Source organism: Heliangelus exortis, chromosome W (assembly GCF_036169615.1).
Source record: "Heliangelus exortis chromosome W, bHelExo1.hap1, whole genome shotgun sequence".
Taxonomy (NCBI): domain Eukaryota; kingdom Metazoa; phylum Chordata; class Aves; order Apodiformes; family Trochilidae; genus Heliangelus; species Heliangelus exortis.
Window position 1 is genome coordinate 10,017,761 of NC_092453.1, and position 25,778 is coordinate 10,043,538.

The window sequence follows — 25,778 nt, forward strand, 5'->3', positions numbered from 1 at the left end:
AGCCAGGCAGATCGAAGTCAGTTCTCTGATACTAACCCGAACCAACACTAGCTCGATTGACTCTGTTCGCGAACCGAGCTCGCGCCCACGGCGAGATTCGTCTCACGCAACACTTGTGGGTTCCCAGCAAGTGGACTCGGCCAGCACCCGCTAACCGCAGTAGCTCCACTGAATCCAGAGCTATAAGCTTATGAGCAGAGACGGCTGTATTGAGTGGTTAACATGTTCAAAGACAAAGACTGCCGTGTTGGCCTCATCATAGGTTTAACTATCATTTTAGGTTTTAATTGCTTTGCTTTCACGAACTTTGACCCTCAACAGAATGTCTGGGTTACCCTTGCGCATCAGCTTAATACTACTTCCTTTTGTGCCAGTTTAGCAACCCCCTAATCACCTTTTATTACGTTTGGTCGGCGTACCAGCTTCTGAAGGAACCTGGCCAAAGTTTCAAGCAGACATGAACCGCACACAAGCGCAGTTTCGCACTAGGAGCTTATGTTTTACCAAGGCCAGCTTAGTTGCATGTTTAAGTGATTATGACACTTGGAATGATCGTTTGCCTATTGGGCCTGATCCCCAAGAATTAAGCCTTGTATATTCTCTAAATGCCACATTGCTTTTGGATGAACAGTTTGGCTGCTGATTGCACAGAAGGTACAGGAAGACAATGTGCTACTACCAATGTTTTCCCAATTGGCAATTTTAGCCAATGGTGCAACTATACCCTCCGCAGTGCTACTAGCCCATTGCCTGGGACGCAGTTTCCTAGTAAATTACCAGCAGGGTATTTTTTAATTTGTGGGGATCAGGCATGGTCAGGTATCCCTTCCCATCCCGTTGGAGGGCCCTGCACCATTGGTCAGCTGAGTTTAGCCATGCCTCACGTACACCCAAACAGTACCCATCGCGTGCGGTGGAAACGGAGCCTGGCTCAAACACTAACGCAGGAATGTGAGGATAATGTTAACCTTTGGTCCAAATGGCAAGTGATTGTTACTTCTATCTTTTTGCCAGGAGGAGCTGCAGCTCGTGCACATCAAAACCTGGAGAAGCTGAATTGTTGGGTAGTAAAGCATGCTAGAGATACCAGCAAGGTCTTATCTGAATTAGCTGATGATTTATCTTCTGTACAACATGCAGTATTAGAAAATAGAGCTGCTATTGATTTTTTGCTTTTAGCTCATGGCCATGGTTATGAAGATTTTGATGGTATGTGTGGTATGAACTTGAGTGATCATTCTAAATCAATACATAAGGAGATAAAACAGTTAGTAGAACATACTCAAAATATCAAGCAAGACGCAGGATTCTTTGGCATAGATGAATTAGTCAATTGGTTTGGCCTCACTGAATGGCTTCGAAGTTTATGTAAGACTAGTTTGCTTGTACTTTGCATTATATTGATAACTTTTTTGTGCCTTAGTTGTATGTTAGCAATACTTAAGAAGCTATTTGCCAAAGCTGCTAATATCATGATTGTACAAAAAGATAAAGGCGTTGTTGGAGAATGTCTTGAGGAACAAGGACATGGACCTATACTAAGCACCAAAGATTGTGAACGGTTACAAAAGAAGTATATAAAGAGTCATGAGACCCTCAGAGACTCCGGGATGTATCCCCAAAAAGAACAACTCTGCCTACACCCCATCTAGACTTCGCCCGTTATGAATGTAGTGATTGAATGTTGCGATCCTAGGTTTTTATTGCATTTTAATTTGGCAACTATGAAGGAACTAGGACTCCATTGTGCTGTGAGCCGGTGGGACTTGGCGACGCTTATTAGGGGCCCCCCCGACAAAGATTCCGTTGGATAAGCCTCTCCTATCCCTCCCTTGGCTTTCTGCACTAGTGGATGCCAGACCTTCCTAATATTGAACAGAGCTCTGATTGAAAGTGTGTGTGTATGAGTGGTCGTGTGAAACGGAGACGTGCCATGAATGCGAAGTCAACTTACACTTGATTAAGGGAACAAAATCCGGTTGGTAACCTGTTAACCAATTTGTTCAATTTATTAACCAAGAAGTTTTTTAGGTTGTTTAAAGAAGGTATTATGTTATTGATTGTATTTTTAGGTTCTGCATGTTTTATTGTTTGTATTATGTTTGTTTAAGAGTTAGCATTGCAAAAGTCATTAACCAAACATGGGCTTGTGCAAAAAGAAAAAGGGGGATATGTTGTAGAATGCTCCTGAAAAGGTAGGGGGTGTGACCCCTTTGCCGTGCCCAACCCATGTTTGAGGGGCCAATTAGTTCGGCCCATGCTACAGGTAAACACACTGGGTGTCCAATAATACGTTATGTTGGTGTGTGGTGGCGGGGGTGTGGTCACAGAAACACTATATAAGTAAAAGTTACTGCGCAACTTTTTTGAAGCCCAAAAAGGCCGAATAAACTGTTTAGAGACAAAGTTTTGAGTCTTTAAACAGCAAAGGTATTTATTCACGGATCCGGGGAACTCCCAGCTCACGCTGGACAGAGAGTTCACACTCGGGGGGGGGTAGGGTTAGGGTATTTATACAACCTTTCATGCATATTCATAAGATTACGACAGGTAATTATAATATTCATAACAGGCGGAGTCTAGGCGAAACCAGGTGGAGTCTGGGTGGAACCAGGTGGAGTCTGGGCGGAGTTGTTCTCTCGGGGATATGTCCCTCTTAGGGTTAAACTTCTATCTCCCTTGATTCCAGGTGGCTTCATGTTGTTCTATGGATATCGGGCCCCAGCCATAACTTTTCTCTTATCTGCTGGTTGTGGCATCTTTATGTTCTCCTTGTGCAGATGTTCACATGCTTTTGGGGCCAAGCTGGCACCTCCCTGGCCTTGGCGGTGCTTGATCTAAAATGAGATTTACACTCCCAATTATTTCTCAGGCAGAAAGCTAGCTTCGTTAGGCCTTGTTTTGCTTTTCGCTGTGACAGTGGAAAGCTGTTTTGCTCCTAACTGAAACAGTGGAAAATTACGAGTTTGGACTGCTTTGCCTGGTCTTTTCTCGGTTTAGTCTTGAATTGTACCGGTTATGATCACTAGTTCTAATTCTACATTAGATAAATTCACACAAACAACTTGGCCTGCTCTCCTTTTCCCACAGGAATTGATCTGTTGAGATCCTTTCCTGTTTCAATAATGGGAAAGCTTGTTTATCAACCATATTGGTTGCTCGAGTTTTTCCTCTCTGTCTCCAACACCCTTGTCTAGTTGAAATCCATTCCCCCTAGTCCTATCACTACCTGACATCCTAAAAAGTCCCTCACCAGCTTTCTTGTAGGCCCCCTTCAGGTACTAGAAGGGTACGGTAAGGTCTCCTCAGAGCCTTCTCCCCTCCAGACTGAAAAACCCCAATTCATAGAATCATAGAATTGGCTGGGTTGGAAGGGACCTTGGAGATCATCAAGTCCAACCCTTGATCCACTATCGCTGCAGTTACTAGACCATGGCACTGAGTGCCACATCCAGTCTCTTTTTAAATATCTCCAGGGACAGAGAATCCACCACTTCCCGGGGCAGCCCATTCCAATGCTTGATCACCCTCTCAGTAAAGAAATTCTTTCTAATGTCCAACCTAAACCTCCCCTGGCACAACTTGAGACCGTGCCCTCTTGTCTTGCTGATAGTTGCCTGGGAAAAGAGACCAACCCCCACCTGGCTACAACCTCCTTTCAGGTAGTTGTAGAGAGTGATGAGGTCTCCTCTGAGCCTCCTCTTCTCCAGGCTGAACAGCCCCAGCTCCCTCAGCCTCTGTTCAAAGGATCTGTGCTCGAGTCCTTTCACCAGCCTAGTTGCCCTCCTTTGGACCTGCTCCAGGACCTCGATATCCTTCCTGAACTGAGGGGCCCAGAACTGGACACAGTACTCGAGGTGTGGTCTCACCAGCGCTGAGTACAGGGGAAGAATCACTTCCTTGGACCTGCTGGCCACGCTGTTCCTGATACAGGCCAGGATGCCATTGGCCTTCTTGGCTATCTGGGCACACTGTTGGCTCATGTTCAGCTTCCTGTCAATCCAGACTCCCAGGTCCCTCTCTGTCTGGCTGCTCTCCAACCACTCTGTCCCCAGCCTGTAGCGCTGCATGGGGTTGTTGTGGCCAAAGTGCAGGACCCGGCACTTGGCCTTGTTGAACCTCATCCTGTTGGAATCAGCCCAACTCTCCAGTCTGTCCAGGTCCCTCTGCAGAGCCCTCCTGCCTTCCAGCTGATTGAGACTCCCCCACAGCTTAGTGTCATCTGCAAACTTGCTGATGATGGACTCAATCCCCTCATCTAAATCGTCAATAAAGATATTAAATAGAACTGGTCCCAACACTGATCCCTGGGGGACACCACTAGTGACTGGCCGCCAACTGGATGTAGCACCGTTCAGCACCACTCTCTGGGCCTGACCCTCCAGCCAGTTTTTAACCCAGTGCAGAGTGCCCCTGTCCAAGCTGTGGGCTGACAGCTTTTTCAGGAGTATGCTGTGGGAGATGGTGTCAAAGGCCTTGCTGAAGTCCAGGTAAACCACATCCACAGCCTTCCCCTCATCCACTAGGCGGGTCACCTGATCATAAAAGGAGATCAGGTTGGTCAGACAGGACCTACCCTTCCTAAACCCATGCTGGCTGGGTCTAATCCCTTGCCCCTCCTGCAGGTGCTGTGTGATTACACTGAGGATGATCTGTTCCATAACCCTGATAGGCACTGAGGTCAGGCTAACGGGCCTGTAGTTTTCCGGGTTCTCCTTCCGGCCCTTTTTGTGGATTTGCGTGACATTCGCCAACTTCCAGTCATCTGGGATGTCCCCAGTGAGCCAGGACTGTTGGTAGATGATAGAGAGAGGCTTGGCGAATCTGGGATGTCCCCAGTGAGCCAGGACTGTCGGTAGATAATAGAGAGAGGCTTTGCGAGCTCTTCTGCCAGCTCTCTCATCACCCTTGGGTGGATCCCATCTGGTCCCATAGACTTGTGGGGAGCCCAGCAGTTCAATAGGTCACTGACTGTTTCCTTCTGGATTACAGGGGGGCTGTTTAGATTCTTATCACCTTCTATAAGCTCCAGAAGCCAGCTGTCCTCAGGATAACCTGTCTTACTGTTGAAAACTGAGGCAAAGAAGGTGTTAAATACCTCAGCCTTTTCTTCATCTTTGACAACTATATTCCCGCCCACGTCCAGTAAAGAATGGATGTTTTCCTTGCCCCTCCTTTTGCCATTGATGTATCTGTAGAAGGACTTTTTGTTATCCTTCACAGAGGTGGCGAGATTCAGTTCAAGTTGCGCCTTTGTCTCTCTAATTTTCTTTCTACACGACTTAACTATATTCCTAAATTCCTCCTTGTAGCAAGATGAACCTCTTTTAGGGCACAGCACTCCAAAGTCCAACCACATATTCCAGGAGAAACTCACAAATAGTGCTCTGAGTCTATTGCATGAATAGTGCTGACTAGCCTGAATCAGCACTATTGCTCCAAAAGGGGCTAGCCTCCTCCCTGGCTTCCTCAGGTGTGAGCTTTATTGGCCCCCTAATCCTGCTCATGCACAGTAGGAGCCCGCCCTAATCAGCCACAGGTGGGCTTAACACAAGCTCATGCCCACTACCTGGCAATTAGTGGCACCTGTTTGCCTCATTTCACTACACCTCCTGAGTAGTTATCCCTTTTTTCCATAATTGGTAGGCCCTCTTCTTAACCCTAATTTCTTTCAAAGTCTCCCTGTTCAGCCAAATTCTCTCGGTGTGTCTTCACAGGAGAGGTGCTCCAGCCCTCTGATCATCCTTGTGGCCCTTGTCTGGACAAGCTCTAGCATGCCCATATCTTTCTTGTAATAGGTGTTCCAGAACTGGAAGCAGTACTCCAGATGGGGTCTCATGAGAGCAGAGTAGAGGGGGAGCATCACCACTAGTGATTGCAGATTGACAATAGTTGGCACAATTACTGGAAGCTGTTAATATGGAAAATGAGTGTGGTTTTGTGCATACACTTAATCATGGGGACCTACAAAAGTGGAAGTAAAACCTTGCTCTTTTAGTTTTATGATCAGAGTTTCTACATGTGTAGTGAAATGAGGCAACCAGGTGCCACTAATTGCCAGGTAGTGGACATGAGCTTGTGTTAAGCCCACCTGTGCCTGATTAGGGCAGGCCCCTACTGTGTATGAGCAGGACTGGGGGGTCAATAAAAGGTGAGCTTCCAAACACAGGCTCAGCTCGCTTTTGAGCAAGTCAGCAGAGAGGTTAGCTGCTTTTGGAGCAATAGCAGTGATCCAGGCTAGTCAATACTGAGAGCAATAGACTCGGAGTACTATTTGTGGGTTTCTGCTGGAGCACCTGATTGGACCTTGGAGCGTCGTACTCTAAGAGAGGTTCGTCTTGCTATAGCTGGTGGAGAATGCGGGCATAGACCTCGATCTAGGCCCTGCTCAGACGAATCAGAAGAAGGGGAGCCAGTTTGGCGCAAACTAACGGCAGAAAACTCAAGGAGTCAGGTAAGAAGATCCACTACCTTCCTTCTCTACCACTGATTGACCAAGAAAAAGGAAAAGATGGGATTATGAGCAAGAACCCCTGAGGTGAGAGGTGGTGACCTTAGGGGTTCGGTGTGGAAGTCAAAGATGAGTTCTCACAGAGGTATAGTTGATGCTTCCAGAAAACAGGACTTTTATGATGTATGAAAACCGCTTATATAGTGTTACGGTGGTCACGTCCCCCTCCACCGCAAACCAAAACTACCCACTACAGGTCACCCAGTGCCATTCACACACAGCAAAAGCAAATCTTATTGGTGTAGGGGTAGAAGCCCCTTGTTTTTCACTTTGTGCCTTCTCCTAATCTAACGTCCAGGACAGGGTGTCCTTGTAATTCTGAACAGCCAAAACATGGGGTTGTGCATACAGCAGTGCCGCACGGCCCCGCCTTTCAGACCACCCCCTGCAAACCCCTGTTAGTAAGAAGCTGGTGACACAGGCGAAGGAGCAAGAACTCTCCTCCTCCCCGTCCGCTGCGGCTGCATCGGAACTTTGGCAGGAGGTCAGTGACCTGTTGGGAAGCCTCCATACTCAAGAAATGAATAAAAACATAACCAGATTAGATGGTACATGGGGAGTGATGATCAATGCCCTAAAAGAAATAAAAGCTGAGGCGGAAGCTGCTGCTGCCGCCACCGCCATTGCAGCACTTCCGCCGAACGCTAGCATTGATACTACAGCACCACCACCAGAAGCGGGATCCAGTTGTCTCCACAGCACCTCCACTACCCACTCCTTCTCCTGAGGATGGAAAAACCCGGAAGGCATTCTTAGGACTAAGGGACAATGCCCTTGCCATTAAGGGCATGACAGGAAAGTCGCACCATTCTATAGCCGAGTTCCCATCAGACATCGGGCTGGAGGAAGAAGAAGCACCCACTCCGAGCACCAAAAGAAACGTACAAAAGAATGCAAAGATGCTGACAGCCCATGCCCCCGAGATAGGCAGCCCCAGCTGCTGCTTGAAACCGCCCCTACTGCCACCTCCCAGCTCAGAAAAAGAGCATGGGAAAGAAGCGGCCACCCCATCAGCTGCACCCATTGGCCTGGAGGACAAAATAAAAGCCTTCCTTGAACAAACAAATCAGGCTGTGGAATCTTTAGAGAAAAGGATGACAGACGTGGAACAACGCTCGTCTTTCCATAAATACCAAGACCCACCCACCCTCCCTGATGATGATGAGGACATTCCAATCCCGCTGCGATCATGACAGAACAACCAAGGCATCAAAGGTGCTGATAAACCCCGATCCGGAAGATGGGTTTCATCCGCGATGCCATTCTCGAAGGGGATTGGGAGGCCAGCACCATCGCTTGCCCTGTTCTGCATGATAACAACGGGCCGCCTCAATTTGAACAGCACAGTTGGAAAACCTTACAGCAAGCCAAGAAGACCCTGAGAGAGGGAGGATTAAAATCGGAAAGTGGTCAGGCCATCCTGGATTGGCTTTTTACTGCCGACACTAATTGCCCCCACGACTGCCGCAATCTGGCCAGGTACCTGCTCACCCCCTCCCAGCAGATTGTCTGGGCCAAAGAATGGGAGCGCCTGGCCCAAGTGGAAGCAAATCGCTCTCGAGCACCCGGGGATCCACTATTAGGGATAACTGCCGAGATGCTCACGGGCTCAGGACGTTATGGAGATGTTCAAGTCCAGCTCCAGTTCCCAACCGCGCTCCACCATGTCGCTGTGCACCTGGCCCGCCAAGCCTTCTATGTGGTCCCAGAGCCTACTCCAGCCCCTTCATTTACTGCCATCAAGCAAGGGATGAATGAGCCTTTTCAACATTTTGTTGACAGACTTTGGCAATCTGTCATGGCTCAATCCGATCTGGGAGTAGAGCAAAAGGAATCCATGTTCAAGCTGCTGGCGTTTGAAAACGCAAATCCGAGAATGAAGTCACTGTTCTCCACTTTACCAAAAACAGCCGACGTCTCGGAGATGTTGGAAGTAGCTGCCAGGGCCACCCAAACACAACAAAACCAAGGCATGGCCAGTGCCTTTGCCGCCGCCTTGGAACCCACCCAAATGCTCCTCGCGGCAGTTGTGCAGAAACTAGACAGAAGGGGAAATCGATACAGAAGGAGAAATCGATCGAGAAAATTGACCCCTATCTGTTTTCGATGTGGAGCCACAGGCCACTCAGCAAGAGCTTGCTCAGCCACAGTGTGGTGTGACCGATGCTAGAGAGACAACCACAACAACCTGGCATGCAGGTTTGCAAAAAACAGAAGGCGCAGCGTGCAAGGCCCCCGCGCCACGACACAAATAGCCAGCCAGCGCTTTACACCAACTCCCCACCCCAGCCACAAGGGGAAGCCTGGGCATCGATGTGCCCTCAGCAGTAGACGTCACCCTCACAACAACACAAGTATACCGGATACCTACGGGAATATATGGACCAATACACCAAGAGGAAAGCATGGTTGGAGCCTTACTAATGGGCCGTTCTTCCAATGGAATTGCAGGACTTGTGCTCCCAGGAGTTATAGATGCAGACTATACAAGGGAGATCATGATTACTTGTTTCACATTAACGCCCCCCCTGATAATCAAAGCAGAAACCCGGCTAGCACAACTGGTCCTCCTCCCAAAAATGAATCTGGGAAAGAACGCCCCCGTGGCACGAGGAAGTCAAGGCTTTGGATCTTCTGGAAGCACTCTGGTAACCTTAGTGCAACAGATGAAGACAAGGTCAATCATAATTGTAAAGTTGACCTCTGGAAAAGAGGTCAAAACCATTTCCATGATGATGGAACACCGGGGCTGATGTTGCCATAATCAACCTTTGTTGCGGCGAGCCTTCTTTCTTTCGGGGACTCAGTTCTTCTCCGGGAGCTCTTTCCTGCTGTTCCTCTCCTCAGGCGTCTTCATCTGCTTCTGACTCTGCTTCTGGGAGCATGCCTTTTACCTAGCCCTTCAGCCCCGCCCATTTCCGGCTGGGGCAGGCCCTAATTAGTGGGCACACCTGGGTTTAAGCTCCCAGTTCATTATCAGTGACACCTGAGGACTTGTGGTCTCCTCTACATTTCCCCCCTTTTTGTTGTTTATTGAAAAAAAAAATAAACTGCATTTTTTCAATAGGCCTTGACATTTTCATTATTTTTCATTATTTTTCAGCATACAATTCATATTTTTAAAACATTTCATTCGGACATAATTCATTTAAAGTAAATGCTTCGGGCCGCGCAGGGCACTCAGCTAAGAGCATCGAGGGGGCACCGGATAAACATTTAATTATTTTCATCATTTTTCAACAAACATATTTCTCAAAGTAAACGCCTCGGGCCCCGCGGGACACTCAGCTAAGAGCATCGAGGGGGCACCGGATAGACATTTAATTATTTTCAATAAATATATATTTTTTCTTAGCCTTTATGGAGGGAAAGTTCAGGCTCTTACCGGCCTTTTTGCTTTGGTCTTTATTATCAGCAGGAGATGAGGTCTCATGAGCACCAGCTCAGCTTTCGCTGGTACTCGCCACCTCGGAATGCCTGGCCATGCAGAGACTTCTCCGAGCATTCGGCGCACCAGTCTTATCGCGTGTCCCTAGGGCCCCGTTTTCAGGACCGCACTATCGTGTGTCCCTAGGGCTCCGTTTCAGGACCGCGTTGTGTGTCCCTGGGAGGCTCCGTTTCAGGACCGCGTTATCACGTGTCCCTGGGAGACTCCGTTTCAGGGCCACACTGACTTGATGCGCACTCAGAGCTCCGCTTCGGCTTCAGCATTCCTCGGGCTTGAGTTCCACGCGCCAACTTGCTGCGCCTTTCGAGCCTCATTCTTCTCTCCCGCCTGGCTCGCCATACCGGGCTGCTGTATCTTGCCGTGCTGGGCTTCTATTTCGAGCTTCCACACGCCGCCTTCCGCATTTAAGCTAGGCCTTGTGGAGCTTGTTCCCATGGTTGCGTTTTTGGAGCTCTTTTCTAGAGCGTCCCGCACCACTGTGGTGTCTCCATCTGACGTGGTTGCGTATTTCGAAGCTCTTTTTATCGCCTTTTGCATTTAAGCCAGGCTTTGTAGAGCTTCCCGCACCAACGTGGTCGTGTAGAGCTTCTTTTTTACCTCAGCATTTACGGCTTGCTGTTGTTGCCCGCATTCTCCACCAGATGTTGCGGCGAGCCTTCTTTCTTTCGGGGACTCAGTTCTTCTCCGGGAGCTCTTTCCTGCTGTTCCTCTTCTCAGGCGTCTTCATCTGCTTCTGACTCTGCTTCTGGGAGCATGCCTTTTACCTAGCCCTTCAGCCCCGCCCATTTCCGGCTGGGGCAGGCCCTAATTAGTGGGCACACCTGGGCTTAAGCTCCCAGTTCATTATCAGTGACACCTGAGGACTTGTGGTCTCCTCTACAAACCTTAATGTGTGGCCTCGTCATTGGAAACTTATCACTGCCCACGATGCCGTCCAGGGAATAGGTGGTGGTTCCACCCCCCTTCAGGCCCTTAAACCCGTGCAATTAAAGTTCCCCGAAGGACAAGCGGTGACCGTACGTCCTTATGTGTTGCCATTACCGGGACAACTTGGAGGGTTGGTTGGCGGGGAAGTTATGAGCCAACTAGGGGCCGTTTTCTTCATCCCTGAACCCACCCAACCCCCTCAACATTTTCAATAAGGGCCACTGCAGAGGTGCCGCCAACTCCCAGACTGCGATGGAAGACAGACACCCCTGTCTGGGTGGGGCAGTGGCCCCTATCTAAAGAGCACCTAGAAATCGCCAACTGTCTGGTAAAGGAGTAGCTGGACGCAGGACACGTCCAGCTGTCTGTCAGTCCTTGGAACACGCCAATCTTCGTAGTTCCGGAGAAGACAGGAAAATGGTGATTACTACACAACTTACGCAAGGTCAACAACCAGAGGTGGCCGATGGGCGCCCTCCAACCCGGGCTGCCCCTACTCACAATGTTACCCAGAGGCTGGCACCTTCTGGTAATTGACCTTAAGGACTGCTTCTTCACTGTTCCCCTACATCCCGAAGACGGCTCACTTTGCCTTTACCATACCATCCATCAACAAAAGTGAACCTGCGAAGCGATACGAATGGGTAGTGTTGCCCCAAGGGATGAGAAATTCCCCAATGATATGCCAAATGTATGTGGCACGGGCACTCTCGCCGATCCAAAAAGAAATGCCGGACACACTAATCTACCACTATATGGATGACATACTGCTTTTCCAGGAAGCCCCGTTCCCCGACAACATTAGTCAGATATTGACTGATCGACTAAAGGCAAAAGGATTAATAGTAGCTCCTGAGAAAGTGCAAACACAATCGCCCTGGAGCTACTTAGGGTGGCAAGTCACTCACGCCATGGTGAGACTGCAAAAACTAGAAGTGATCAGCTCGATCAAAACATTGAATGACGCCCAAAAGCTAGTGGGCAAGTTTCAATGGGTTCGACCCATTATAGGTCTCACCAACGCGGATATCCGCCCCTTTTTGTCACTATTGCGGGGCATGCAACCAGGTGCATTAGTGGACTGGACTGATAACCATACCAATGCGTTAAAACGGGTCGTCCACAAACTGGCAACCGGCTTTGCAGATCGTCGAGATGCCACCCAAACCATTGGAGTCTGGGTATGCAACCACCCTTCATTCCCATTCGCACTGCTGTTGCAGGATTTCAATTGGCAAAGGGAAAATGGGGAACATCACCATGACAACCGTGACCAAAACCACAACCAAAGCTCTCCAAAATCAGAGTCGATAGCCATCTTGGAATGGTTATTTCCACCCCACATGGCCCAGAAAGGTATCTGGCAACGAACCGAAATAACGGCATTCCTGATACGAAAGGGGCGACAGCGTTACCTTGAAGTAGATGGTCGAAAGCCAGGATGGATCAGCATCCCTATCAAAACAATTGATTTTGATTGGTTGCTGCAACGCTCTACACCGCTACAACTCGCCTTGTTCGAATACTCTGGAGATATCCATCATGGAGGCCCAAAACACAAGCGCCTACAGGCCATCAGCCAGTTCCATTGGATAGAACGACCAATTGTTTCAGAGCGTCCAGTGCCTGGTATCACCGTGTTCACTGATGCCGGAAAAAGGTCAAAAACGGCTGCCTGCATATGGCAGGATAAGGGACAGTGGAAGCAACATTTGATTCCCGGCACCGACAAAGACAACCTACAGACTCTGGAACTACTGGCTATCATTTGGGCCTTAACACAATAGCGAAGTGTCCCCCTTAACATCGTCTCTGACTCGCAATATGCGGTAGGAGTGGTGAACCGTATCGAGGATGCTCTTGTCAAGCCAGTATAAAACCAACGGCTACTGGAACTCTTCCTCACATTACAGCGTGTGCTGAAAATTCGCACACAACCGTGCTGTATTCTTCACATCCATAGCCATAAAACATCATTAGACCTAGAGGAAGGAAATGCAAAGGCTGACTCCCTGGTCAGCCTAGGAATGCAGGGTCCCGTAAGTCAGTTCGCAAAGGCTCAAAACATCCATTCCTTGTTCCACCAAAATGCCAGGGCACTGAAGCGCATGTTTGCAATTCCATGGGAAGATGCAAAAGGGATTGTTAAAGCGTGCCCTCAGTGTGCACAATTTGTCCCTGCCCTAGGAGTGGGAGTCAATCCACACGGGCTGCGAGCAGGAGAGATCTGGCAGATGGATGTCACCCACGTTCCAGAATTCGGACGACTCAAATATGTCCATGTGACCATAGATGCGTTTTCAGGCATGCTTTGGGCGACAGCTCAGACAGGGGAGAGGGGTTTACATGGGGTCCGTCACCTGACCAATTGCTTTGCTGTTATGGGGGTCCCTCAAGTAGTAAAAACTGACAATGTGCCTGCTTATATAGGCGGAAAGGTCAAGCAGTTTCTTGCTACTTGGGGAGTAAAACACATTACAGGGATCCCTCACTCGTCTACAGGCCAGGCGATAGTGGAAAGAGCTAATCGCACCCTGAAGACATATTTACAAATGCAAAAAGACAGCAAAGACATGGACCCACAGATGCAGCTTAGCAAAGTGCTTTTTACACTGAACTTTCTTAGTCTAAGCCACGATTCCCAACAACCCCCGTGTTACTCCATTACTTGTCCCAGAAAATCAACCGCATGCCTGAACTCCAAATCAATTACAAGGATCCATCTACAGGTCAGTGGGTAGGGCCCAAGCCACTACTGTTTACTGGAAGAGGTTATAGCTGTGTCTCCACAGACTTCAGACCTCTTTGGGTACCCAGTAAATGGACACGCCCTGCCGCAACCAGATCATTAATGGACAACGATGCATCATCCAGCAGCTCAAACTGAATAACCTTGCTGAATTCAGACACACCCCCCCCCCCCCCCGAAAAACCACCCCCCCCAAAGAAACCCCACCAAAAAAAAAACCCAAAAGAAAAAAAACCACCAAAAAAAAAAAAAAAAAAAAAGGAGGAATTGTCATTTTTGTTGTATTTGTGTTCATTATGTACTTATTACAATTGTCACGGTAGTTCTTCACAAAAAAAAAAAAACGGGGGGGGGGGGGGGGGGAATGTAGTGAAATGAGGCAACCAGGTGCCACTAATTGCCAGGTAGTGGGCATGAGCTTGTGTTAAGCCCACCTGTGCCTGATTAGGGTGGGCCCCTACTGTGCATGAGCAGGACTGGGGGGCCAATAAAAGGTGAGCTTCCAAACACAAGCTCATCTCACTTCTGAGCAAATCAGCAGAGAGGTTAGCTGCTTTTGGAGCAATAGCAGTGATCCAGGCTAGTCAACCGTGAGGGTTATAGACTCAGAGCACTATTCATGAGTTTCTGCTGGAGCACCTGGTTGGACCTTGGAGCGTCGTACCCTAAGAGAGGTTTGTCTTGCTATACACATGTTCTTCATCATGACAATAAGAGACATCTGTGTCTATTGAAGTGCTGATTCCTGCATAATAATCAATTCTTCTGTTGCGACCTTCCCATCTTTATCATAGGGTGAGTCAAAATTATCCAGAAATGCCCTAAAAACCTGTACTTCAGTCCGTTTTTGTATTTGGGGTGATGCTTTGCATTATACACCCCCCTGTAAGTATTCAATTGTTATGATACCATCTCTGGGCTTATATGACTTCCTAAATGCCTGTATGATGATCTCTTTTCTTGCATTCTACATGGGAGGTCTCAGTGTAACCAGAATTTACTCAGAATCAATTGTTCCACTGACATCTTAAACAAATATTTGGAAAATCTCTTCTGCTTCTTCCTTGTCTATCATAGCATAATCATTTAATCCTTTCACAAACTCTTTGAAATCGAGGGTCCTACTGTTGTCATCATCTATAAGCCAAAATACGCTGTCAAGTCCTTGCAGATGCCTGCAGATCCTCTCTCTAAACATTGCAGGGATAAGTCTTTCAATGGGGTCAGTTCTTCCTTCCAACCCTTTCTATTACCTTCTGTGAATTTGGGAGTGTGGCTGGAGCCCTTACCAGTTAAGACTGATGTTACGATCCGAGGTAATATTAAAATTTATTTTTGTTTTGGATCCGTGAAACAAAGTCCAACCATAGAAAATGGCTGGGTGTAAGCAGATTTTATTTGACAATTGACACAGGCAAAAATACAGAGCCAGGCAAAAGAGGGAGAGAGGAAAAGAAGATGTAAGAAACAGAGAGGAAAAAGTGGTAAGAAAGAATGAGAGAGAAAAACGCAGAAATAAAGAGTAAGAAAGGGGGAAGAATGAGAGAGAGAGAGTCACTGTGGAGGCGGGCTTGCGGAGCAGAGATGACTCATTATGAGTTAGCAACTAAGCTCAATTTTATTAAGCAAAGCGTTACATTTATATGGTCTTGGCGTCTTTGTGGCTCATGTTGATTGGTTGAGTGTTGCTGTCCACACACCTGTTGTCGCGTTGTGATTGGGTGCTGCTTATCATCCTTGTTCTGCTTTGCTGACCGCAGGCATCCTGTTTACAACTTTTTGTCTGCCGTAACTTTCTTCTTCTCAGGGACTCAGAACTGGTTAAATACAACAGTTTATGTGCTGTCTATGTGATGCTTTCCCATCCTGTTATTCTTCTTTTCTGCTGCCAACTCCCTTATCTTTTGCACATAGCTGATCTTTTAATAACCTTGCAGCTGGGCCTCAAGGCCCTTAGCTCACTCTGGCTAAAGCTCAATAGTCAGGATTGCTCACATGTCCGTTTTCTTCCAAAAAGTCTCCAACAGTTCCCCCTTTTTGTTTTTGAGCAATCCAAACTTGCTTCATTGCGTGAGATAACATGCTAGTGATACATCGCCATAAATAACATACTACTAATAAAAAAGCAATAATAACTAATATAATTGATAAGCCTTGTCTAATTAAATCTCTAAGCTATCTCCGTATCCCTAAGCGGTTTAAGCATTCATCTAACCCAGAATATGCAACAGTTAATTTTTTCATGTTATCTTAATCAATTGTATTTTGTTGTGAATCAACTCCGAATGAGTTCATATAACACATTCCATCAGTCTTCACAAACATGACCTAAAAGCTAACAATAAAAAGTCAGTGGCAGCACGATTTTGTAAAACTATGTGTCTGACACTATCAACATCTTTTAGCATCTGTGTTAAAATATCAGAAGATAAATTCATCTGCTTAGCAGTGCAACAGGCTAGTTTGTATATATCGCCAAGGGCTTTTACTGCTACTATGTGTGAAACAAATGAAGCAGCAAGAACCCTTTCTGCTGTAACCCACATTTGAAATTTGTCATAACGTTCTGCTGTGGTGTCTGCAGCAGGGCTCACTTTCTGAGCAGCAGCAGTGTCTTTGGGGGTAGAGACAGCAGCTGCAGCAGAAACACTGGCAATGCTCACCAGCCGTATCTGAGTTGTGCCCTTGCGTGAAGGGGGGCGAGAAGTGGCTGCGGAGGCAGGAGTGGGGGTGCTCTCTGTACCAGGGGCAGCCCTTATTCGCTGCAGCAACTCTCGGCCTCCAAAAAGGCATACTCATTCTCATGACTGTGCTTTTTCTCTTACTCCTCTTTCAGGTTCCTCTTTCAGTTTTTTTTTCAGCAGTTCCCGTAGTTGCTTCTCTCTGAGTCGCAGCTCTTCCTCTGGTTGTTGCTCTATAGCAGGCATTGCCGGTGTTGACAGGTGAAGTGGAGGATAGATTGATGGCAACTGTGGTCAAGAAGATAAATCAGGTGATGGAAGGGAGGAAGGCAGCGGTGGAGCAGCTGGGAGCCGCGCCAGGCGAGCTGGACGGGGGTCGGCATTCCGAAATTCCTCGCCCATGTTCTCCGGCTTCTCTCCCTCTGGGTCCTCCAACGATTTTGGTGGTGTTCTCGATCGCTTTTGGTTTTGCTTCTCGGTCCCATTTTTACTTTTCAGCAGAACCCTAGGGTCAAATGGCACAGGTGGCTGAGCTTGAATCAGTACAGCCCCCACAGGTGCTGGTGGGGGTTCTTTAGGTGTCACAAATAACTGTTTAGAGGTCAAGTCCATATTTTGAGCATTTGTCCGTACTGGTAGATCAGGCGTTAAGGCAGCGAACGCTGAGGCTGCTGCTGCCCTCTCACTTTTCATTTCTTTTAATGTGTCTCAAATCAGTCTCCATAACATGGCTAATTTTCCAGCCTCCTTAGATTGTTTGCTAATTTCATCCCATAGGGACTTTCCTATTTCTTCCCACGTTTCCAGCTCAAAAGCTATACCAACAGTGGGGATCAGGGCTCTCTCTTTAGCCCACTTGATGAGCTCATGGAGCTGTTTCAAATTACTAGGAATCCCTCTCTTGGAGAGGATATGCTGGAGGAGCTTAACTACTGCCTCTTCTTCTTTAAAGAGTGTAGACCCCATCTCCTCCCCGACCACTCACCTGATCAGGGTGAGATTCCTCCAGCAAGTGTGCTGCTACCAGCCATCGGGGCAACAAGCTGTTTTGGTCGGCTTTCCCGCTACCCTCTCATTCCATCTGTCTTCATCACTCCTGGGAAGCAACAGCAAGAGGGTCCCTGTTCCGGGCGCCATTTGCGGGAGAACAGTGGACAACAGGCAGATTAATGTAATCCAAGTATTGCCATTTATTGAGAGTAGCAGTAGCCCTTTTATACACACGCAAGCTGATAATATAAGCATATTGCTGATTGGTACAACACATTCTTCATATGCCACAGGGCATTATCTAACTGGTTAAATACAACAGTTTATGTGCTATGTGATGCTTTCCCATCCTGTTATTCTTCTGCTGCCAACTCCCTTATCTTTTGCCCGTAGTTGATCTTTTAATAACCTTGCAGCTGGGCCTCAAGGCCCTTAGCTCACTCTGGATAATGCTTAATAGTCAGGATTGCTCACATATCCGTTTTCTTCCAAAAAGTCTCCAACACTTCCCGAGTTGTCACCCCCTGCTCAGTTCTGGCCAGCCAGGTCCTCCACCTTAGCCAGGGCTATTCACTTTAAAGTTGCTCTTTTGAGACAATTGCAAATCAGTGAGGTCAGACTCTCACAGGGGGTCATTTCTGTCCAAGAATCAACAACAACCACCTTGATCATACCTCGAAGATATCTGTAGCTTCCTGTTCCAAGTTGTTCACTCTGTTAAAGATAGTAATAAATTCTGTTTTATGGGTCTTGCCATAAATCCACATGAAAACTTTGTCATTGGTGCCTATGGCCTGCACATCTTCAGTAACTACAGACACCTTGTAGTTTACTACTAGTCCAAAACCAAAGCAATTAAATCAGCAGAAAAGGTTAGATAACATTCCTGAGGGCTCAGGTTCAAAATTAAGTTACTTGTCTTAACATATGACCACATAGCCAACCATTTGCTCTTATCCAAAACAAATGTGAAATAATACGACTCTTCACTGAGGAAAAGCTAATAATAGCTAGCAGCAGCTATTATTTAAAGCTAATAGCTTTCCCTTTTAGAAGTATTAGGCCAGTGTGAGTGGGGTGCAAAATAGAGCCTTATAAGGGAATTTAATTTCAGTATTTACTAGAGTGGTCAAAGATTTAAAGAAAATGTAATTCAAGGGAGGGAATTACACAGAGCAAAGGAAAAATGTATCTTTTCTCAGGATCCCGAGGAAAATTTTAATCATAGCATAGAAAACAAATCTACTGATAAAAGTCAAATACAGTAGCAGATGGGGGTGCCCAAGTCCAGGGTCCCAGTGACAGTCCACAAAAGCCTTCAAGCTGCCAAGCCAGTCCTACTCAGGGAGGCACAAGAAGACAACCTGTCTTTATTAACAGCCTTCTCTGGTGAGAAGACAGAATACAGGAGGTGCAGCAGAGCAGGCCATTGATCAGGCTATCAGGCACCAACACACCAGAGAAGCTAAGTGGGACCTCTCTTAGGATCCATTTTATACTGAGCACCATGAGAAGGAATACTGTGATTGGTCCATTTGGATCACTTTCCTTCCCATAGCCACAGCTGCTCCTCCCTTCATTGTAACTACTATATCAACAGGCTGGCAGCAGCTGGTGGTGTCCCAAGCAGTTTCAGGTCAGTATAGCTGTAGGCAATTTTTATCCTGGTCCTCTCAAACCATGACAAGATACTTCTACAAGGCTCTGTATCTCAAGTTTAAAGGAGCTTGACCAGACTCTATGGCAGTCACATTTTAAACCTCCATTTTTCCAAGAAAAGAGATCATGAGAGCTCTGCTCACAGTAGATAAGCATCTGCTGTGATGCCCATCTGTCTGGAAAACAAACGTCATAGCCACAAGTTATTTCTGTAAATGGGCAGTTTCTTGAAAGAATTGACCTTCATTAACCAAAAATACTGGTAGCCTTTATTGCTAGCTGCCTTGATCACAGATTCATAAAATAATTTGGGTTTGAAGGGACCTCTAAAGGTTATCTAGTCCAACCCCACTGCAGTAAGCAGGGACACCCTCAACTAGATCAGGTTGCTCAGAGCCTCATCAAGCCTCACCTCGAATGTCTCCAGGGATGAGGCCTCAACTACCTCCCTGGGCAACCTGTTCCATTTTTCCACTACCCTCATGGTAAAGAACTTCTTTAGGAAATTTTTTTTTCCCTTTCCTTTTGATTACAACCTTTATAGCATCTAAGTTACTAAACCCACCAGTTTTTAGTGTTTGCTTACTCTAGTTTAACATCACTTTTCTATTCCTTACATGTGACGGATGAAAATTCACAGACCCCTTATGATGGGGAAGACAGAATCAGACTTTATGGTGCACCAGACTATTTATATGCTAGTACGCTGAGTTAGTAGCCAATCATGTATAGACCCTTATCCTCAAGTACCATATTATCTTGCCAGATATGTAGTTGGCATATTTCTACAGAAAACAAAGAAAAAATGTCACATAAATCTCTTCAAGTTCCTTCTTTCCCATGAGTGTCCTGCTTCTTGTTTCTCTGTTCTCTCTTTATCTCAGATTCTTGAGGCATATCACCAGTGTTTCTGCAATGTCGTTTTTTCTTCAACACAGCCGTTATGTTTATTCCTTGGTCCTTCAGTCCCACAGGTATCAGTCGCCCCTATACAGAATAAGAAATTCACAAAGTTTAGTTTGCTCTGTTGGGGATCAAGATGAACCAAGGCCATCACAGGAGGAAGAGGTAGAACCAGCCTGATCCCTAACCATGGGTTAGCTGCAAAACATGCAAATAGATTTCAGCCATTATCCAGATGAGCACATTGCCACCTGGCTGCTCCTATGCTGGAATAATGGGGCCATTAACCTGGAATTAGAGGGTAGGGAAGTCAAGCAATTTGGATCCATTTCTATGGAATGGGGGAGCATTGACAAAGCAGATAGGAAAGAGGTACAGGCTATCAGCCTCTAGAGGTGACACCTGCAAGGTGTTAAGGAAAGGTACACCTTTAAGGAAGATACTATGTGTAACCTAGGCAAGTGAAACACCATGGAGAGAGGTATCCAGTGCTTGAGGGAATTATATGTGCTGGAAGTGATTTATAGTGACCTGAATAATGCGCAGTTGAACAAAGATCCAGATGAAGTCCAGTGCACACAATCCATGTGGCAGAAGGTTTTACAGAACACACCATCATTGTATGCCAACTCATAGACAATATTGACCTTCAAAGACAGAGAGGAGCCAATGGTGGATGAAATGACTCATTGGCTCTGGACATACAAAGACAATGTCTCTTCCTCCTTTGTGGTGGCTGTGGAGAAACTGATAGACATCCTGTAATATATGATTGTAATATATGTTAATGAATTTGTATTCCTAACCAGTAAAATTCAAAATTAAACTGAGAAAGAAGTGATTATGGGGCTAGACAAAGCAATTGAGACATGTAATTTTCCACTAAAACAGTGTAAGCAATACAAGGCCCTAACGAGACTAACTTCTGTCTCAAAGATAATTAAAAGTGTAAGTCTTGTTCTTAAAACAAGGCACTGCCAAGGCCAACTAGGCACCAAAAGAATGTGAACATCTGCACAAAAAGAACATAAAGATGTCACAACCAGCAGATAAGGGGAAAGTTATGGCTAGGGTCTGATATTGCCCTGTAACAATATAATGAAGTCAGTGAAATCAAGAAAGGTGTTGCGGTGAGCCTTTCCCACACGGGGACACGGCTCTTCTCCGGAGCTCCCTTGCCGTCCCTCTCCTCAGGCGTCTTCATCTCTTCTCTGCTTCTGGGAGCATGCCTTTTATTTTGCCCTTCAGCCCCGCCCATTTCCGGCTGGGGCAGGCCCTAATTATTGGGCACAGCTGGGCCTAAGCTCCCAGTTCATTATCGGCAACACCTGGTGACTTGTGGTTCTCACTACATTTCCCCCCTTTTTGTTGTTTTGTTGAAAAATAAACTTCATTTTTTCAATAGGCCTTTTCAAACATTTCATTATTTTTCAACATTTACGATAATTTACAACTCATTTAAACATTTCATTCAAACATTTCATTATTTTTTAAATATTTCATTTCACAATAATTTACGGCCTCACATTCTTAATAATTTACAAACATTTTGAAACATTTCATTATTTTTCAACATTTTTTCGCCTTTTCTATTTTTTGTCATTTTCTTAATTTTACAATTTTCTTTGCCTTTGAGGAGGGAAAATTCGGGCTCTTACCGGCTTTTTTTGCCTTTTTAGCCTTTGTTATCAGCAGGAGATGAGGTCTCAGAACACCAGCTCAGTTTTCGCTGGTACTCGCCACCTCGGGATGCCTAGCCATGCAGAGGCTTCTCCGAGCATTCAGCGCACCAGTCTTATTGCGTGTCCCTAGGGCCCCGTTTCAGGACCGCACTGTCGCATGTCCCTGGGGGCTCCGTTTCAGGACCGCGTCGCGTGTCCCTGGGGGCTCCGTTTCAGGACCGCACTGTCGCGTGTCCCCGGGAGACTCCGTTTCAGGACCGCACTATTGCGTGTCCCTGGGAGACTCCGTTTCAGGACCGCATCGCGTGTCCCTGGGAGACTCCGTTTCAGGACCGCACTGTCGCGTGTCCCTGGGGGCTCCGTTTCAGGACCGCACTGACTTGATGCGCACTCAGAGCTCCGCTTCAGCATTCCTCGGGTTTGAGTTCCGCGCGCCAACTCGCTGCGCCTTTCGAGCCTTGTTCTTCTTGCCACTTTTCGGCTTCTCTCCTGCCTGGCTCGCCATTCCGGGCTGTTGTCTTGCCGTGCTGGGCTTCTACTCCGAGCTCTTCACGCCGCCTTCAGCATTTAAGCCTGGCCTTGTGGAGCTTCTCTCGTGGTTGCGTATTTGGAGCTCTTTATAGAGCGTCCCGCACCACCGTAGTAGCTCCATCTGACATGGTTGCGTATTTCGAAGCTCTTTATATCGCCTTCCGCATTTAAGCCAGGCTTTGTAGAGCTTCCCACAATCAACGTGGTCGTGTAGAGCTTTTTATATTACCTCAGCATTCACGGCTTGCTGTTGTTGCCCGCATTCTCCACCAGATGTTGCGGCGAGCCTTTCCCACACAGGGACACGGCTCTTCTCCGGAGCTCCCTTGCCATCCCTCTCCTCAGGCGTCTTCATCTCTTCTCTGCTTTTGGGAGCATGCCTTTTATTTTGCCCTTCAGCCCCGCCCATTTCCGGCTGGGGCAGGCCCTAATTATTGGGCACAGCTGGGCCTAAGCTCCCAGTTCATTATCGGCAACACCTGGTGACTTGTGGTTCTCACTACAGAAAGGTAAAAGATTCAAGCTTGAGGAAGACTTCTTACTTCATCCAAAGACCCCCTGACGACCCCTGGATATCTCCTCAAAAGAAGACTCCGCCCAGACTCCGCCTAGACTAAGCCTATCATGAATATTATAATGACATGATGTAATCCCTATGAATATGTATGTAAACCCACCTCCTTTTGAATATTCATAGAATTGTAGTCAATAAAAGGTAATTCTAGAGTTTTAGAGGTGTGTGTGTGTGAGTGGAGCAGAGACTCCCCATGCACTCAGCGCTGTTTTGCTCATTGCAATTTCAATTTTATTAATTAATTAAACCATTAACAGAATATTGAGTCTTGGTCATTTATAACAATCCTAACCGAGAAACTGTCCCAAGAGTTCCAGCGATTCAAGCATATTAAGGCACAGACCCAGATTCACTGAGACAATCTGAATCAAGGTTTATTAACTTGCAATCTGCATTTTATAGCTGAGCTTCCCCCCCGACCATTCTCTTGTATTCTTCCACAGCTTGCTTGTAATTTTCCAACTCCTTCTGTGCAGGCAAAGTTATTGTTCTTATCAGCACAAAGCACATCTGCTCTCCTTATCAAGCATAGCTCAGCTCTTCTCCCATGGCTTGTAGGGGATCAAAGGATCATTGCTTTTTCTCCAAGGGCTTCGCAGAGTTTCCATTCTCATAACATATTCACCACAAATATCTTCAGTTCCCCACCTGTACAAACCAAGATCTCCACTATTAGGAGCAAATGTTCCCCTGCTCAAGAGAGAAAGTATACACCACAGCTCACACTGTTTTTACCTGTGTTATCATGGAGAAAACATGAGAAAGTGGGTGTTATGGTTTGAGGCAGCAGAAACTAATTTTACTGCATTGATGTGATGACCTCTGATGGCCAAGCCTGAGCGAGACAGAAGATATTACTTAGGACTGCAAGGAGGTTCAGGGGCAGAACAGAGAAGGTTCGAGAAGGGTCCGATGGCCTTAGTATTCCCTCCCATTTTCTGCCATACTCTATAAAATGTCAGAAGTGTGGTAAAGTGAGGCCTTGCCTTCTTTCTCCTTCTGGCAGACATTTTGGAAGGAGGCTCCTGGCTTTCTGTCTTCAGCTTGCCATGTGCTCTGCAGAATCTGACTCCATCCCTTGCTGAGAGAAGTCCTGTCCCCTTTTACCGTGTTGGCTCTGCCATGAGGGACCTTTGTACTCTTATATCAGCTACCATTAGCATCAGGCTTTGTGTATATATATATATATATATATATATATATATTTGCAGACTTTTCATTACTTTCCTACTTGTTATTAAACCTTCCCTGTGCCATTAAACCTGTTCTAGTTTTAACTTCCAACCTTAAAGTCTCTCTTCCTTATTCCCCTTTTTATCTTCCCCTGGACGGGTGGGGGAAGTAATAAAGAACAATTCAGTTCTCTGTATTTTGGTTCACCCTGACCACTAAATGGAGACAGTGGGATGGAAAGCCTATCTCGGTCCTAAAAGAGTTGGTATGTGAGTTGAAAGGAAAAACAGCAATAAATGGGGGTTCTTCCGGGAGAATTGCTATTCCGTTTTCCAGTAATCAGTTCCCCAGAGAAAAGGGGTTGATTTCACTCTCAATCCTACGAGGACAACTTCTGAAGACCACACATACCACATGAACCCATTCATCAGTAATGCATACTATGATCATCATTAGATGGGTCCTGCCTCCAACAAGGTGGAGGAATGGGACAAGCAGGTTTACTGGTGTAATGTGGATACATTGAAAATAGAAAAAAAAAAAACAAAAAACCTCTTGATTCAGCAGTCCTCTGGCATCCCAGCTTAGTTTACTCTGTTAAAATGTGTCAAACTTGAATCAACAAAACCCTGGCTCCCCAGTTTCTGTTTACACTGTTTAAAATGTATTAAACTTATTTCCATCAGCAAAATCTCATGAACAGACCCCCTCCTTTGTCAGGACTATAAAGATAAAATGCTAATAAGCCGCCAGAGAGCTAATGCAAATTGGTAGCAAATACAAGAATTCCCGGAAACCTGAATACAAAGGGAAGACCCGCTTTTACCAATTTGCAACCTCTGGCAATAATTTGATGAAAGAAGGAACTTTTTACTATATAAAAGCCAGAGGAAAAAGGGGGAAATGAGAAGCGAGAGGAAAAGCAAAGAGGCACGAAGGCGGATGGAGCAGCAGGCCCCCAGCAAGGAACAAAGGCACCGACAGCCCTCAGTGGCTTTTCTTCGGAGGGTGAAAAACTTAATTGTTCTCTCTCTTTCCTTAATAGCCCTTTTCCCCTGGGGCGATTAATTTGTTTAAAAACCTGCTCTCCTTGTTTCTCTCCCACTATTAACCCCTTCCTAAGACTCCTTTCAAAAGTGGTGTCATTTTTCCCTGAAATAAACCATTGTAATTCGTTCAAGCCATAAATCTGGTTACTTTGCAATTTGTAGTACGTGCATATGCAGTGGGTAACATTTCCTCACAAACAAAATATAAAATATTAATAGTTACGGACCATGACAACTGGACTGTGTGGATTTGATGGCCTGGAACATCTGACCCCCAGGAGTATAAGGTTCTAGTGGACACTGATGCCCAATGCACCCTAATGCCATCAAAATTTAAAGGGGTGGGACTCATCTGTATTTCTGGAGTGCCTCAGAGTTTGACTGCTCCAGTAAACACACAGCCCTACCATATGCTATGCACTGATCCAGATGGCAGTGGAAAAGGATGAAGCTCTGAAACACCTGCAGTACATTGATGACACCAATGTATGACAATACAGCAGAAGTTGGTTTTGAGAAAAGGAAGAAAATAGTCCAAATCCTTCTAAAAGCTTGTTTTTCCATAAAACAAAGTATGATCAAGGGACAGGAGGCTTGTGGGTGATAGTGGATATGATACACCCAGTCAATAATGTGTTTCTTGGCCCAGGATATCATGAGGTTATTTTGGAAATTAGGCCCACTGTCTGACTCAATTGTTTCTAGGGTACCATGTTGAGACAAAATTTAACTTTCAAGGCCCAAGATGGTGTTTTGGGCACATAAGAAATAAAACCAAACAAAAAACCAAAACTTCAAATCACAACAGTATTTTTTTTAATCATTTTAGTGTACGATACAACTTTACACAGCATGTTAGAGGTTATTCTCAAGGAAAAAGGAGTCCAAACTTAAGTTACTG

General features: G+C 46.3%; 1 pseudogene; it reads right to left on the minus strand.

Annotated features, from left to right (window-relative positions):
* Window positions 1-14,300: 14,300 nt before the first annotated feature.
* Window positions 14,301-16,699, minus strand: LOC139789155 (calcyphosin-like protein pseudogene; annotated as a pseudogene).
* Window positions 16,700-25,778: the final 9,079 nt, after the last annotated feature.